General features: G+C 36.6%; 2 protein-coding genes across 2 annotated transcripts in view; both read right to left on the bottom strand.

Moving 5' to 3' along the window:
- The window catches only part of LOC120353380, a 437229-nt gene that overhangs the window by 328992 nt on the left and 89434 nt on the right, over positions 1-18803 (bottom strand). The gene's annotated exons all lie outside the window — the stretch shown is intronic.
- Positions 1-18803, bottom strand: part of LOC111050580 — a 553956-nt gene that overhangs the window by 79206 nt on the left and 455947 nt on the right.

Raw genomic sequence — 18803 nt, forward strand, 5'->3', positions numbered from 1 at the left:
ATTCTGATGAAATTACTCGTAGTTACACAAAGAAAACGGCGCGACATATTCCCTGCGGGTATTGTTTCGTTGTTATCGATGTTAACGGCGAAATCGCTCACGGACCTGTACTCCATAGATCGAGTAGTTTAGACGAAAAAATCATGGAGAAATTTCTTCAGGAAATTACAGATCTCGGTGACATTTTGTATGAGGATATGAAACGAGAAATTCCGATGCAAGCTTTATCCGAGAGTCAAGAGCGTGAATTTCAAAATTCAGTAAACTGCGGGCTTTGTGCTGAACCGTTCTCAGAAACCGATATTAAATGTCGTCACCACGCGCATGAAACCGGTAATTACTTGTGTGCGGCACATGTTTCTTGTAATTTAACAGCTCGTACTCCGGAGTACATATCGTGTTATTTTCATAATTTCTCCGGTTTTGATTCGCATTTTATTCTAAAATCGCTCGGTAAATGTAAAAAAGAAATTTCCTGCATCGCAAATACGTCAGAGAGATTTTTGACACTTTCAGTAGGCAAAATTAAATTTTTAGATTCCTACAAGTTTATGTCTGAATCCTTGGAAGTATTGGTGCGTAATTTGGTAGAGAGTACAGATATGGAAAAGAAGTTCGAACGATTATTTTCGGTGTTTCATGATCCACCTCGCGAACACAGACAGCTCTTGTTGAAGAAAGGAGTATATCCCTACTCGTACATGAGCTGTCCCGAAAAATTCGCGGAAACATCGCTTCCCCCCATTGAATGTTTTCATAACGACTTAACTGATACACCTTTGTCTCGCGAAGAATATGAGCATGCGCAAAGAGTGTTCTCAACATTCAAGCTGAAAAATCTGGGTGAATATCACGATTTTTATTTATGTTTGGACGTAATGCTATTAGCGGTAGTTTTTGAATCCATGAGGTCTACGCTTTTTAGCTCATATGGCCTCGATGTGACCCATTTTGTTTCCCTTGCCCACTTCACCTGGAATTGCATGCTGAAACACACTAAAGTCGAACTGGAATTACTAACACATCCGGACATGCATCTTATGTTTGAGGCGGGAATGAGAGGCGGGGTCTCATTTATCGGCAAACGTTATTGTGAGGCGAATAACAAACATCTACCCGAAACATACGATCCTTCAAAACCGTCTAATTATCTGCTTTATATCGATGCAAACAGTTTATACTCGGAAGCTATGAGCCGAAGCTTGCCTGTTGGAAATTTCAAATTCCTCTCAGAGGAAGAAATTTCCAGCCTTGATTTCGCGAATTTGGACAGCAATTCAGAAACCGGGTATATAATAGAATGCGATCTCAAGTACCCCCAAGAGTTGCATGACAAGCATGCGAGCTTCCCCCTCGCCCCTCTCCACCAAACGCCCCCGCGCGAATTGCTGTCGAACTACCAAACAAATGAGAACGGTCAAACTGGAACCAAAAAGCTCATGAACACACTTTTCGACCGTGAAAAGTACATTGTTCACTATATCAATTTAAAGCTCTACCTCCAGCTCGGTTTGAAATTATTGAAAGTGCATCGCGTCATTAGCTTTTCCCAATCTCCCTGGCTGAAAAGCTACATCGACTTTAATATCCGGAATAGACAGAACGCGAAAAATAAATTTGAAATATCCTTCTTTAAGGCCTGTTGTAACTTAATTTTTGGTAAAACGATACAGAGTAGTCGTAAGCAAATGAATGTTAAAATTATCACGGATGAAAAACGGTTAGATAAGTACATTTCAAACCCGCTATGTAAACGCTGGCAAATAATTAGTCCGAACGTGATCGCGGTTTTCTCTCGTAAGTTGGAACTTAAAATGAACAAGCCTGTCTATTCCGGCTTCAGTGTACTGGAGTTGAGTAAATTCCATATGTACGATTTTTTCTATTGTAAATTACAAAAAATTATACCGTGGGATCGTATAGAATTGTGCATGACTGACACCGACAGTTTTCTTCTTAACCTTAAAGTCGAAGATGTGTATCAGTTGATTAGAGAAAATTTGACCCTTTTCGATACTTCTAACTATCCACCTTCCCACCCTTGCTTTTCCATGGAGAGGAATAAAGTTGTAGGAAAGTTCAAGGATGAGACCGGGTCAAAGCCTGTCCATAGATTTCTCGGACTTAGATCCAAACTTTACTCATATTTAGTTTGTAACGAGAATGAAGAACTTGTAAATAAATGTATAGCAAAGGGTGTACAGAGCGGAGTAAAATGTAGAAAGCTTAATTTTAATTTATATATGAAATCATTGTTTGAACGTAGTGAACATGTAGAAAAATTTAATATGTTAAGATCGTATAATCACACTATGTACCAGGTTGAATGCGCAAAAATCTGTTTGAGCCCTTATGATGATAAGAGGTATATTGCTGAGAATGGTGTTGATACTCTGCCTTTCGGACATTATAGTCTCAACACTCTAAATGATTGATCAGTATGTACCATGACAACCATCCAACACCACTGATTTTGATTTGACTGTTGTAAATATCATGAATATTATTAGATCTAAGTTAGCTTTAGAGCTTCATAGCGTGCCGCGTGTGAACTATCCCACTCGCAAATATGAGTTGAAAAGTGAAAAAGACTTGCTTCAAGCCGATCTCATTGAGATGACAAGTTTATCACGTTTTAATAAGGGTTACAAATATATCTTAGCTGTTATTAATTGTTTTTCAAAATTTGCATATTGTGTACCATTAAAAGACAAGACAAGCCAATCTGTATTTAACGCTCTCGAGCCAATTATTTCTAAAAATAAAGGAGTTAAGCTGTTCCAAACAGATCAAGGAACAGAATTCTTTAATTTAAAAGTTAAAGCATTATTAGATAGATATAGTATTAAACATTATCATGTTTTTACTGATAAGAAAGCTTCCATAGTTGAAAGGTTTAATAGAACACTTAAAGCAAAAATTTATAGATATTTAACTGAACATGGAACCAAAAACTGGTCATCACAACTAGACAGATTAGTTCGAGATTATAATGCAACAATGCATTCATCCATTAGAATGAAACCTAAAGATGTGACGAAAAAAGATCGTAATCATGTTTTAATGTCATTGAATTCTGCATTCAATAGACGATATAAATTGAAAAATTCAAAACCGAAATTTAAGCTAGGAGATGTTGTACGAATCTCAAAGAAAAGGGTTCTTTTCGATAAATCTTATAACATAAACTGGAGCGCAGAGTATTTTGTAATTCATTCTATATTTCCTTCTCAACCTGTAACGTATAGCTTGCGAGATCTAAACGGAGAAGTAATTAGTGGCAGGTTTTATGCAGAAGAAATTAAAAAAACACAATTAAATGAATCGGAGAGACAAGTGTATTTGATTGAAAAAATATTAAAACGAGATAAAAAAGGACTGCTTGTGAAATGGATTGGGTTTTCAACTCCTAGTTATATTAGTAAGGATCAACTATTAGATGAAAAATAATCTTTTGTAAATATCATGTAAATTTATTGTAAATAATCTATTGTAAATATCACGTACATTTATTGTAAATAATCTATTGTTAATCTATTGCAAATACATTCCATTCAGTGTAAAAATATGACAAAGATTTGGTGTAAATATAATACGTCTCTATCAAAAAATGCTTCTCAGTTTCATTTTAATCTGAAGTTTTATTTGCTAAGGCTCAAGCGTTCTCGTGAAGAGGGTGCGGGTGAGAAACTTCTATCAGCGCATTGAAAGGGGAGAGCGCTTGCATCCCGATGTGATAAGCTATGGTGTCTAGCCCACAATCTCTTCCTCCTTGATAACTTATCAGTTCCTTATCAGATCGCATGCTGTACACGTGACTAACATGATTCCGATAGTAAATTTCGACAATGTTATAAGAGAGAAAGAAATGCCAACATGGTGTAAAAATGGTAAGTTATTACCACATAATGCAAGGATCCTTATAATAGGCTCTTCAGGTTGTGGCAAGACCAATTTACTATTTAATTTAATTTTTTCAAAGAATGGGTTGAGATTTAAAACTATATACTTGCACACGAAGAGCGAGTATCAAGATAAGTACTTGTTTTTGAGAAAAGTCTTTTCAAAAATGAAGGGTATTGAATTTCATATAAACAGCAATTCGGAATCTATAGCTCACCCCAACAAAATTCAACAATATTCTCTTGTCATTTTCGATGACTTTCAACTTAATCACGTGCCTCAAATAAGAGAATATTTTACCATGGGTCGACATCGTAATATTGACACTGCATATTTAATTCAGAGTTATGGGGCAACACAGAAACATTTCACTAGGGACAACGCAAATATGATTATAATCTTCAAGGTAGATTTATTGAGTCTGAAATTAATTCACAGAGATCATGTTGGAGCAGATATTACTTATAAAGATTTCGTTAAACTTTGTCATACAGTTTGGAATCGTAAACCTCATAATTTTCTAACTATTATGACCGAGTGTGGAATTAATAGCGGGAAGTACCGAGATTCGCTCGATACGTTTCTTACCGTTCAGTAGAGATTAATTCTTTGTGCAGTCATGTTGTCATACGGCAGGAAGCTGAATAGAAAGGAGGTTGGTTTAATCGAAAAGATTAAGAAATTGAGAAAAGTAATTAGAGAGAAGCATAAAAGCTTAGTCAATTTTGAAAAGCGATCGGAGGAATATAATAGGAAAACGCTCTCTCCGTTAATAGAGCCCATAATTGAACTGGGAAAAAACAAATTCTCACACTCTGATGTAAAACCAAAAAAGGAACAGGTAAAAGAGGAGAGTATGGAAATTGATGATAATGAGGAGGGAGATGAACAGAGTTATGAGAGTTCAGCAGACAATTTTTTAAGCTCGACTAAATTTGAAAACAGTTTACTTGGTTCTAGCAGAAACGACAATGTGCTGTCACAATATCTAAAAACGTTTCATGCGGAAAAACAGAATAATTCAATCAGTTATGGAATTTCATATAATTCTAAAGATGACGTGTATTATATTGGTAATCAGCAAGTAATATTTGTTGATGGTTATATAGATATTGATAGTGAAAGATTTCGATTAACACACGGTCTACTCGAGTTGTTATTCAGTGCTAGACCAAACTCAAATCTTTATAATGAGAGAGATCTGGATAAGTATAAAAAAATCTTAACACTTACAGGTATACATTTAGATCGAAGAGGTTATGTTAAACGAAATCAGGGAATTAAATCACAATTGATTCAAAAGTTATTTCCCAGTAAAAAAATTAGTAAAAAGAAGGGTTGGGGTTTATTGAAATTTGCAAAAAATAATTCTCATGATAGAATTTATCAATACTTTGATAATTTTGACGAATTAGTGCAAAGATTAAATTTACTCTATTCCTCAAAAGCTAGTGGGAACACTGGGCATGATGTGGAAATTGCAAGTATAATTGAAGAGCTAAAAGAAGCAAAATTAATTGTTTAGTGTCACGATGACTCTGCATCGATTCGGACGAATTGATACACCTAGCGGAGCTAGTCTTACGTGTGATATTGACTCGATAACACAGAAGATAATCGAATCGATAAATCAGCAAGGAATCAGCGAAGCTGTGAAATTTTATTTAGATTCGCAAATAACCAAACTCGTTTCGGAAAATACAAAGAATATTGGAGTGAGCATAATTGAAAGAGAACATATTCTAAGCACCTTACAAAATTTCAGTAGTAATATCGATAAAGCTATTGGAGAGAGAACTCAAACTCTAGAGAGTGCTTTAGGGGAAGTGAAAACTTTAACAGACAGCTTTTCATCTCAGTTGCTCAGTATTAACAACGATAAAGTTGATAAGGCTTATTTAGATGAAAAATTAAAAGCCGTATCAGATAAAATTAAGAATTTGGAGGTGCTGGACAGAAACTATCTCAATACTAAATTGAAACAACTTAGTACAGAAATTTTTACTAAAGTAAATGAAACTCACCCATCGGGAATTGATAAGCAATATTTAGAATCTACTTTGCAGAAATTGATTAGTTCTTCATAACAAAGGAAGAGTTTGAAAAACGATTATCTGAAATGGCGGGTGCAATAAAAGCTAATATTATGGAGGGTATTGAGCAGTTTATTACAAAAGATGCTATTGCTATTCTGATTAAACAAATTGCAGAAAAGTATGCAACTAAAAATGATATTGAAGATTTTATTAAGAAAAACGAGATGGTAGACGCTGTGAAAAGTGTTCGTGATGAAATAGCTGAGGCAATTAAAAATTCGGAAGAGGGTGCTGTCATGAGACTGCAATGTTCGGCGCCCTTCATTGAGTACCTAAGTCTATTTATCCACAAAATGGCGTATGATATAGTATCAAAATATGCCGAAGTTTCTTTCCACATGAATTGGATCGAAGCGAAAGATCATGGGCTTAACGAACATCAGGTAGTACAAATTATTACAGAAAAAATGGATTTGGTCAAGTATAAAGACTTTATATTGGCGCCGAAAACATAAAATCTTGAGTTGAGTGTGAGAGAGTGAATGTTTCAGTCTAGACATTTTTGAGTATTTCGATAAATCTTTTAAAGGTAAAGTGAGACAACACCTATAGTTTCAGTCTAGACCTCCATGATTGGCATTTTTGACCATATCAATAAATCTTTAAAAAAAGGTTGTACAAGTGAACTTTAACACCTATAGTTTCAAATTACAGTGTAGACCACCCTGATTGACATTTTTGAGCATATCAATAAATCTTTAAAAAAAGGTTGTACAAGTGAACTTTAACACCTATAGTTTCAAATTACAGTCTGGACCACCCTGATTGACATTTTTGAGCATATCAATAAATCTTTAAAAAAGGTTGTACAAGTCAACTTCAACAGCTATAGTTTTCACCCTAGTCATTTTTGACTATGTCGATAAATCTTGAAGAAGGTTGAGCAAAGTAACTTTAACAAGTAACACTTGTCACATAAATCGATTTTTTTCATACAACGGTTTTCGTTGCAGGAGTTATTAAGCGACCTCACAGGGTGCGGACCAGATGAGAGGCGCGTGCGATCAAATGCACCTGTCACTTTACTCTAAAGAGCTAATATCTTCCCATACTAGATTCCTTCCTTTTGTAATGCTGGTGAGAATCGTTTCACACTATAGGAACGATCGATCAAATGGAACTTGATTCTTCCCTCCTTTACTCGCTTTCGTAAAGGGTGTGGGAAAGAGATAAGAATCAATTGAGCCTGTCATCATAGTAGAGCGAAATGGATGTAGTTCAATTTGTTAGTATAGCATTAGATGTAGAAATATGAATTCACTTTAATTTGTCACTATAGCATTAGATGTGGAAAGAATTGATTCTTATCTCCTTTCGGACAGGGGGAAGGGGAAATCTATTTTTAGAAAGAGAGAGAAAGATATATCTCCCTCTCACTCACTCCCCCTCACCTCCACTGGACAGGGGGAAGGGGAAATCTATTTTTAGAAAGAGAGAGAAAGATATATCTCCCTCTCACTCACTCCCCCTCACCTCCACTGGACAGGGGGAAGGGGAAATCTATTTTTAGAAAGAGAGAGAAAGATATATCTCCCTCTCACTCACTCCCCCTCACCTCCACTGGACAGGGGGAAGGGGAAATCTATTTTTAGAAAGAGAGAGAAAGATATATCTCCCTCTCACTCACTCCCCCTCACCTCCACTGGACAGGGGGAAGGGGATTTAGAAAGAGAGAGAAAGATATATCTCCCTCTCACTCACTCCCCCTCACCTCCACTGGACAGGGGGAAGGGGAAATCTATTTTTAGAAAGAGAGAGAAAGATATATCTCCCTCTCACTCTCTCCCCCTCACCTCCACTGGACAGGGGGAAGGGGATTTAGAAAGAGAGAGAAAGATATATCTCCCTCTCACTCTCTCCCCCTCACCTCCACTGGACAGGGGGAAGGGGATTTAGAAAGAGAGAGAAAGATATATCTCCCTCTCACTCACTCCCCCTCACCTCCACTGGACAGGGGGAAGGGGATTTAGAAAGAGAGAGAAAGATATATCTCCCTCTCACTCTCTCCCCCTCACCTCCACTGGACAGGGGGAAGGGGATTTAGAAAGAGAGAGAAAGATATATCTCCCTCTCACTCTCTCCCCCTCACCTCCACTGGTCAGGGGGAAGGGGATTTAGAAAGAGAGAGACAGATATATCTCCCTCTCACTCTCTCCCCCTCACCTCCACTGGACAGGGGGAAGGGGAAATCTATTTTTAGAAAGAGAGAGAAAGATATATCTCCCTCTCACTCTCTCCCCCTCACCTCCACTGGACAGGGGGAAGGGGATTTAGAAAGAGAGAGAAAGATATATCTCCCTCTCACTCTCTCCCCCTCACCTCCACTGGACAGGGGGAAGGGGATTTAGAAAGAGAGAGAAAGATATATCTCCCTCTCACTCTCTCCCCCTCACCTCCACTGGACAGGGGGAAGGGGAAATCTATTTTTAGAAAGAGAGAGAAAGATATATCTCCCTCTCACTCTCTCCCCCTCACCTCCACTGGACAGGGGGAAGGGGATTTAGAAAGAGAGAGAAAGATATATCTCCCTCTCACTCTCTCCCCCTCACCTCCACTGGACAGGGGGAAGGGGAAATCTATTTTTAGAAAGAGAGAGAAAGATATATCTCCCTCTCACTCACTCCCCCTCACCTCCACTGGACAGGGGGAAGGGGATTTAGAAAGAGAGAGAAAGATATATCTCCCTCTCACTCTCTCCCCCTCACCTCCACTGGACAGGGGGAAGGGGAAATCTATTTTTAGAAAGAGAGAGAAAGATATATCTCCCTCTCACTCACTCCCCCTCACCTCCACTGGACAGGGGGAAGGGGATTTAGAAAGAGAGAGAAAGATATATCTCCCTCTCACTCTCTCCCCCTCACCTCCACTGGACAGGGGGAAGGGGAAATCTATTTTTAGAAAGAGAGAGAAAGATATATCTCCCTCTCACTCACTCCCCCTCACCTCCACTGGACAGGGGGAAGGGGATTTAGAAAGAGAGAGAAAGATATATCTCCCTCTCACTCACTCCCCCTCACCTCCACTGGACAGGGGGAAGGGGAAATCTATTTTTAGAACACCCCCCGCCCTACAGGCGGGGGGAAGGGGAGGAGGGATGGACGAGGGGGGAGAGGGGGGAGGGGGATAAGAACGACTGAACTGAGAGAAATGGAAATATGAAAAAGGATAGGTGTGTGTTTAGTACGAGTTAAGTTACGAGTTAGTACGAATAATTTAGTACGAGTTTAGTGTGTGTTTAGTACGTTTTACTGATAGTTTCAAACGTACTACACTTGAGAATATTGGAAGAGAGATTGAGGAAATATGAACACTCCAAAGATAGAATCAGCCATAAAAACGCCTTCCTTACTCCAAGTTTTCCCCACTTTGGTAAAAATATAGAACAGGTGTTCGACGCTTCCTTATCCAAGCCAAACAGGGCATAGGGCCAATATTATACGCTCTAAAATTTCATCTGTTTCTTCTCTACCAATTCTTTGATGCATTTATCTTGATATCTTCACAAGTTTCTTCGAAATAGTTTGAACACATATTTCATGAATCATGACTATAGTGAGGTCCACGTTATAACGGCAGTATTTGATTAACATTGGTGTTGCTATCCTTGTTTGTCATTCGACAAAACAGATAGCGATATCCTTTCCTAGCTCCCGGTTGCCAGATCGTTTCTTAACTATTTTGTCGAATGATAGACAAGGATTGCAACATCAATGTTAATCAGATAATGCCATTATAACGAGGACCTCATGCTCGAGTCCATGACGAGAGTCATGCTGGATGTAAGATCTGTTCAAACTACTCCCAGGATGACAACATCAGCTGCTCAGAGGTCAGCCACATATTTAGGACCAACAATTTTCAATAAACTGCCAATAGCTATTAAAGAAACAGTTCCAATCAACTCATTCGAATCGAGAACAAATAACTGGCTCCTGTCTAATAGAATCAATCATGGGGAACAATTAGTTCTATGAAAAAAGTCCATACTCTTTCATTCTTATTTTCTTCATTTTAATTATTTTTCCCATGAGTATTATAAATGTTTTTTATGTTAAATTTATATAAAATATCTACATCATGGGTTATCAATACTCTTTTTTAAATTTGTGTGTTATAAATGTGGTTTTCATGAGCTTCTAATGAATAAAAAGATGTATCTTTATTACAATTTTTACTTTTGGCATAAAATCTTAAACAATAGCAAACAAAATTAGTGGCATCCCGACACATATTCATATATAATGGGGGTCACATTTTCTTAGATCAGCAAGTAATCAACCAATTATATTAATACTTTGTAAATATTTGTAGCTTATATGCTTTTTGTAATCAAGTCTATATTTTGAATAAACTCCTCTGGTCGTGTTGTACCCTCCACCAGAGAAATTATTATTTCAAAGAAACTTGTGAATATATCAAGATACTAGCCGTCAGGCTCGCTTTGCTCGCCATATCCGTCTAGCTAGGGGGCTCCGCCCCCTGGACCACCGTCTGGATCGTTCAGGAATGAGAACAGCAGGCTTGCTTCGCTCGCCTGCATTTTTCATTTGAGCATTTTTATCATATGTTAGGAGAATCCAGTCGGGGGTCCAGACTAAACGTCTTGCTAAACGGATATGGCGAGCGAAGGGAGCCTGACGGCTAGTAATATAATATTCCCAGGATTGAAGTAGCAGTGCCCAATCAATTTTTCCGGGATAAATGCATTTAAATCTTCAACTTGGTGCCAACCTAACAAAGTCAACCCAACTCAATGCCAACCTGACAAAATTATTAATTTAGTTGCCAGTTAACAACTGTTTCGAAGAGGTACTCTATCTAGATTATAGTTCTATAGTAACATATGATATGAAAATTTCAATTATAATTAAGAGATTGGGAGAAGAAGAATATACATGCTAAAAGACGAACTTTAAACCCTTAAAAACAACCCTTAGAGCTAAAATATTTCCAAAAGATTTCTTAGTGCGCTTCTAAAGGGCCAACTGAACATACCTACCAAATTTGAACGTTTTTGGTCCGGTAGATTTTTAGTACTGCGAGTGAGTGAGTGAGTGAGTGAGTGAGTGAGTGAGTCAGTCAGTCATTCAGTCAGTCAGTGAGTGAGTGCCATTTCGCTTTCACATAGATTAACTCCTCTGGTCGTGTTGTACCCTCCACCAGAGAAATTATTATTATATCAAAGAAACTTGTGAAGATATCAAGATATAGTAAATATACTGTTCATACCTAGATTATTTGTCTCTGAAATGTCTCTCAAGTTTTCGTACAGTTTACTTGTTCAACACCCTTCAACTACAAATTAATCAGCTTTTTCGATTGAATATTCAATTTCAAATCCCCAGCAAAAAAGTAAGAAATACACCATCATCCAATTCAATATGCAATTCCAACATGCAAGTTAATTAGTTCAAAAGTGCGCCATTCAAATGAAATTTTATTTAATCAAGTTGGAAGGGGGGGGGAATGTTTCCTCTCTCAGGAGCCGTTTTAGTTCTTGTAATTTCCTTCAGAAGTAGGAGGAGGATGAGGTTGATGATGAGGAGGAGGAGGAGGAGGAGGAGGAGGATGAGGAGGAGATTAAGAAGAAGAAGGAGTTGAAGAAAAGAATAAGAAGAAGGAGAGGAAGTGGAGGTTGGAGAAGTAATGGAGGGGAAAATTGGCGGGAAAGAGTAGTACGGTGTGTGGGAAGGGGGGTGTCATTCATGGGACAACTGATGTATAAAGTGAACAGCCTAGTCACTGAGAAGGAAAAGGAGGGGAAATCCTTCCATCTCTGCGAGTAAGTGAGACGAAGACACTGTGTCTGTGGAGCGCGACATAAAAGCTGTACGATATCATCTTTTATTAACCTATTAAATTCATGGACTGCAGAAGTGTTCATTACGTTATATTATTAGGGCTTATTTTATCTCAAAGACCCGCTTTTACAACGCCTTCACTCGAATATACGATGGGAAGAGAATTCCAGCGTTCAACTTGGCCATTCAGAATTTAGAGAAGATAAGATCATTTCGGATGAAATAAAAAAGTGGAAATACTGATAATCAAAAATGAAAGCAAATTCGTTTATTGCTGAGAAGTACTTGGAGTGTTTAACAACCCTTCAAATTGCATCTTAAAATGTATTTCAAGAGAGACGAAAGAGATATTTCTAGATTTTCCATAAATGTATGAACTATAGTGAGATGCCCGTTTGAAAAGCATTGCAAATGTTAGGAAAGCGTTGTTGAAACGTTCCTATATCCACCGTCTCTTATAGTAGATGTAAAACTGTAATTCAGGTCATTCCCGTATATCTGATTAATTTTCGATTCATGTTAATAATGTTCAATTTTATTTGAAACTAGCAGGTAACCCGTGCTTCGCAAGGGTCTTTCTTAAAACTTGACGTAGTGAAATCTAGAAGAATTCAAAATAGGCCTATGTACAGTGAGTCAGTCATTATATCAGGGCTCGAATAATTTTGAAATTTTAATTAAATAAAAATTAATGGAAGAATATAATTTATTTATGTAAATAACAACACCTTCATTGAAAGACATATTAACTGCATGCGTTTTCATATTGCCGATACAGCATTGATGTAGACGTTTATTTAGCATTTGTCTCAAAAATTGTTCTAGCTGATAAATTAATAATCCATGCCACGTGTAGGCCTAAACATTGCATCAGGAAAACGAAGTTTCAAAACTATGTTTTTCAGGTAGAAAGCAATATGGAAACGGATCTTCCTTTTTTAATTTCGACCATATGATTTGGTGATTTTTTAATGAAATCGAATGTACCATTAATGAAATTTGAACATTAATTCTGAAACATCTAGAAGGAAAATCAAAATTTGGGCTTCCAGGTGCACGAGATTGATATATTTAGAATCTATGTGCAAAATTTGGAGATCTAAATCATTCCCGTTTTTCCGGTATGCAATCCACAAGTTGACATGTTTTGATGCGAACAAACGAACAAACGAACACACGAACAAACACAACCCTACTCTCTCTTATTATATAGAAGATTCATCAAGAAAATATTTTATCGTTTGATGATTCAATAATAAATTTCAAATATCAAGATTGAATATTATGGTAGTTGATTATATCTCTAGACAGCTTGCAAATAATTTGACAAAGTTGCGGTACTGGAAATTCTGTCTTCAGAGAGAGTGAGAGAATTGAATTGAATTGAATTATTGCCTTTATAGCAGTGGAGTTGGGAGTCTAGGTCCTCTCTGCCACTCAACCCTGAAAGAGAGAGAGAGAGAGAGAGAGAGAGATGATTGATTGATTGAGTACTTTATTTATGTAGATTACAATATACACTGGCTTATACACTTATATAAAATAGCTTACAATACAGAAAAATTATAGATGAATTTACTTAATATAGACTAAGCAAATAATTATTGAACTGTTTATGATATGAAAAAGCAATTTGTAATATAATAACTATAGATAATTATATTGTTATGCATCTACATAAATTGGCGGAGCTTTGGACATATCAATGTCCATTCTTCGGAAAGAATATTAAAAATATCCTCCCCACTAACTCTCTACCAAAACGTTAATTTCATTAATTAAACTAAGGATTTATTTATTAATGGAAATATTGTAAAAGTTTTAATATTAATATGAATATTTAAGAGAAAAAAAAACAGAAAATTGATAAAGAGAGAGAGAGAGAGAGATAGAGAGATTCAGAGAGAGAAAGACGGAAATACAGGGAGAGTGTGTGAGAGAGTGGAAAAGTGTGTGTGTGTGTGTGTGAGAGAGAGTGCTTGAGTGTGAGAGAGAGAGAGAGAGAGTGCTTGAGAGTGAGAGAATGTTGTGAATTAGAGAGAGAGAGAGTGCTTGAGAGTGAGAGAATGTTGTGAATTAGAGAGAGAGAGAGTGCTTGAGAGTGAGAGAATGTTGTGAATTAGAGAGAGAGAGAGTGCTTAAGAGTGAGAGGGAATGTGAAAGTGTATGAGTGAGAGTGTGTGTGTGAGGAAGAGAGTGTGAGAAAGAGTGATAGAGCGTGAGAGAGAGAGCGGGAAGATGTCGTTGATAGGTTGAAGGTTGACGAGCCGTAGGCCGATCTCACATTTTGACAGACATAGCATAACATGCCACGCAAACTGGAAATGTCAGGTTAATATTTCATCTCGAAAACCCAAACTTTTCAATCTCGGAAGCCGATTTTTTCCAGCAGCAAAAAATGAAAAAAGGTCATTATTTTCCACTGTCCATAAATTCTGTATTATGAGCTTAGATGCGTGGGAGTGTTGAAAGACTTCTGTTGTGTGTATAGAGTGTGTGGTGTGAATGTTCTATATATCTGTATCGTGAGCTCAGGTAATTAAGAAAAATTGACAAGAAGTGATGTTTTTGATGAAAGAAATGATAATAATATTATCGTGTGACCTGGCTGGCTCAGGTCTGGTGTCAGAGTTTTCATGTCGCAACTGATCAATTTCAGGGCCTCTGACATGACCTAACGACTGCTTTTTAGGCAGCCATAACCGACAAAGGTTTGTTGTAGAACATAAAAACAGACGGACGTGGGCCAAACGACTTTGGCATTGAGTAAGTCAAAAGTGAGAACTCGCTAACGCTCGTTAAACAAGGAGAAATGCATGCTGATTAGACATAATTATTTGGGTTTCAAGTAATGTAGGAGCACAGCATTGGAGTGAGAGAAGCTATGATACAATCTGTATTTTATTGTACTGATAATAGAACAATATCGGGGGACCGAGCTTCGCTCTGGAGTGTAAACGCATAGAAAATTTGTAACAAAAGATTGAATTTATAGTTTATATTTATTTATTGATTTTCTCAGTCGTACAATTATTTTTACAGTTATATGAGGAGGCACAACAGGCTTATGCCCAAAACTGTCCCTTTTCAAATTTATACTACAGTCCAAATCAAAATCCAGGTTAAGCTACTATCACTCATCAAAATAACAATTTATTCACACTTCAAAAAAAAAAAAAAAACACAATCATCATCAATAATTACAAATAGATAGACTATGAATTCGATTTAGAATGATATACTATGTTTGCTACAATATTTGTTAATATACTATGTACTAAATTCTACACTAACAGCATCTAGTTACCATTTTGCACTTTCTGAAATAAATATGTTTTCTAAAAAGAAGAGAAATAAACAAAAATAAGTTTTTCTTGCTGAATTTTTTATTCTTCTCGTGAGATTAGCTGAGGAATAACTCACACATGCACTCGCTCACTCACTTCCATTACGGTATCGACAGATGACAAAATTTCTATCTGTTTTTCCAAGTACTTATTTATCCTATTAATGTCCTTCAGTTATCCCAGGGTTGAGATCTAGTGCAATCAAGTTTTCATATCATATACCTACTTTGTTCCAAATTTCGTGAGAATCGTTAGAGCCGTTTTCGAGATCAATGCACATATAGATACTAGTAGTTCTGTGAACAGTAGACCTCACGCAGTATTCTCATCCACAAGTACCTGATTGAAACTATAGACTTTATGGAAATACAGCATTAGACTGGCTTCTACTCACATCTGTGTAATCACTTGTCAGCTGATTTATGATGAATAATTCTCTAGTCTGATTTTTACACTAATATTTGGCGTATGAAGGAGGCTCCTTTTTCCTTTCATATTATCCTTGAAATGCAAAATTTCCAAAAACCTTGTATATACGTCGACGCGCAATTAAAAAAGGTACATACCTGTCAAATTTCATGAAAATCTATTACCGTGTTTCGCCGAAAATGCGCAATATATAAACATATAAACATTTAAACATTAAGAGAAATGCCAAACCGTCGACTTGAATCTTAGACCTCACTTCGTTCGGTCAATAAAATATATACATGAAAACATCTAAACATCTAAACATATAAACATCTAAACATATAAACATCTAAACATTTTATTAACATCTAAACAGAAATTGCTCGTTCAATAGTATAGGATGAATGATACTTTTATCTCTCTCATCAAATTCACCCTGCTTCCAGGAGCTAGAATGATTCACGTGAGTGATTTCAAATCAAGCTTAAGAGAAGATATCATTTTAAACTTTCTCAAAACACCATGATTACGACTTTTTGTGAACTTTAAGTTTATAAAAACGGAAAATTCACTTGCAAGATACCGCATTGAACTTTTCCACTACGACCAGCAAAACGTCGTCCAGGATTGGAACTTTAGTCCAGTTAATATAGCATAAAAAAGGGGGTGTGCTTGCAATTTATATTGTAGTTCTGTTTTTTTAATATATTATTCGGGTACATAAGAGAAGTCCAGAACCAATTTCTTCATGCAAAATTTCCTTGTGCTAGATAAAGGGTGGCCCAAAAACCTCGTATTTTCGACTCATTTTCCAGTTTTCAGCTATTTCTGCCAAATCTCGTAATCGGACAGAACAATTTGCTCTAGCTTTTCTTCTAGATTATGAAACTCTGAATAAAATGAGATCATTCGGAACTCTCTATCACCATTGAGTACTGAGTTATGATTTTTCAAAAATGAGTGAAATTTGAAGAAAAAATCAATTTTGATGAATTTTAGTTTTTGATTAACAATATCTTCCGATTGTTACCATTTAGATGTATAATTCAAAATCCCTCTGGGCTTGTTTTTGTGCTTTACAATCTGAGATCAAGGAGAGCGCTCTATCTCATTTAGATTTCCAGGTACACCTGACAAAAATGCTCCTTGTATTGTGAAAAACATCTAATTTTCAGCTTCAACCATCATCACCAACTACATTGTCTTCACATTGATATTTCGCACAATGACATAAGTTCATAAGATTATGTTCTATGGGAATAACCCTTTAGATTCACTTCATTTCAGTATTTCCTAGTGGAAAGGCGTGCTTAAGGACACCTCAAGGATCTGAATTTCAAACACTTATAACTTCTGACACAATGTTCAGATTTCATCGTACTACACTTCATTCTTCTCGGCTGGTCAGGGCGGTCCAAAATCATGCATCATAAAACTTAATGCTATAGTGGGATCCACGTTATAATGACAGTGGAAAAAGATAGGGGAACAGCGTTGCCGAATCTCTGCCCCTTCTCTTAACCCCTCAAAAACTCCAGTTTTCCCAATTTGTGTGCAAAAACACAGCATAAATTATTGTCAGTTACTGCGCATGCCTAGTACCTACGGAAGAACCGTTGCGTGATGTGGAACTCGATATATAGGGGAGGTCAGAAGATACGCAAGCGGCAAAATAGCAAAATACATCCACCCTTCAAATCCACAAATACACGCACACATACACAAATACAAACATAGACAAATACACACACATACAAAATACCCACACACACACACATACACAGGGTAAAAGTCGTTCCACTAACGGCTAGAAATCTAATAAATGACTTTAATATCATCCAAACACACACACACACACATACACACGCACTCTCGTAGACCTACTCCAGTTTATGATTTGCAGAGACAGCTTTGAGTAGGCCTATATTGAGATTCACTTTAAAGTGTCAGCATACAGTATATGCAATATCATTGCTACCCATGCAACGAGTGCTGATTGGTGAATCCGACAATACTCGACACGCAAGTGAGTTCCACTTTTGCTGACGAAGCTCTCGTTCTCTCTCTCACTCTCTCTCATACTATCTCACTCTCTCTCTTGTATCGTGAATTGTATTGTGGGTTGAAGTGTAAGAGAGGGCCGGCTGCGCTCCAACTTCGCCCTCTTAGTAGGGTTTGAATAAAGACAGCTATTCAATTAAATTCAATTCAATGTCTTTCTCTCTCCCTATTTCTCTCTTTATCTCTCTCTCTCTCTTTGGTAGAGAGTTAGTGGTGAGGATATTTTGAATATTCTTTCCGAAGAATGGACATTGATATGTCCAAAGCTCCGCCAATTTATGTAGATGCATAACAATATAATTATCTATAGTTATTATATTACATATTACTTTTTCATATCATATACAGTTCAATAATTATTTTCTTAGTCTATATTATGTAAATTCATCTTTAATTTTGCTGTATTGTAAGCTATTGTATATAAGTGTATAAGCCAGTATATATTGTAATCTACATAAATAAAGTACTCAATCAATCAATCTCTCTCATATCACTGGCTGCCAGTCGAGTATTTCAGAATAATTTCTCATTTGTTTACATGGAGTGTCATCATTTGTTCTGGAATCTCAATATGAAACTTTTTTTAGTCATATTTTATTATGATTCATCTCAATATGAAACACTATTTTATAGCCTTATATTTGATTAATAAAAATGAGGAGTAAAAAAAAAATTTCACAATTGAAGAGAGCTTCAGAATGTTCGAAGTAAGTGTTAAATTAATCATTAAAACACTGCTATGATTTCTAATTTGTATAGCACATGCAAGAAGCTTCTATTTGAATATATATAGTGAGGTCCACGTTATAATGACAGTATTTGATCAACTTTGGTTTTGCTATCCTTGTCTATTAAGCCGGTGGTACTAGGCCTATCCTCTTCTAGGTTCACAACGATGTCAATTATATTTTTGACAGTGTTGAAATATAATTAAATAATGCAGAGAATCGGCATCGCTATTCTCCTATATTTATTCACTGCCTTTATAACGTGGACCTCACTATACACAATAATTTAATGCTTGAACTTTTTATGCTCTCTCATGCTTGAATAAGATGAATGAAATAATATGATGTCTTAAATTGAACGAGTTCGATGAATTAAAGGAGAGCAGAAGGCTGTGAAAACGGAAAATTGGTTCTTGTAGCACTTCATCAAGCTTATTAAACACTTTTGACTTTGAT

This window comes from Nilaparvata lugens, chromosome 10, assembly GCF_014356525.2.
Source record: "Nilaparvata lugens isolate BPH chromosome 10, ASM1435652v1, whole genome shotgun sequence".
NCBI lineage: Eukaryota > Metazoa > Arthropoda > Insecta > Hemiptera > Delphacidae > Nilaparvata > Nilaparvata lugens.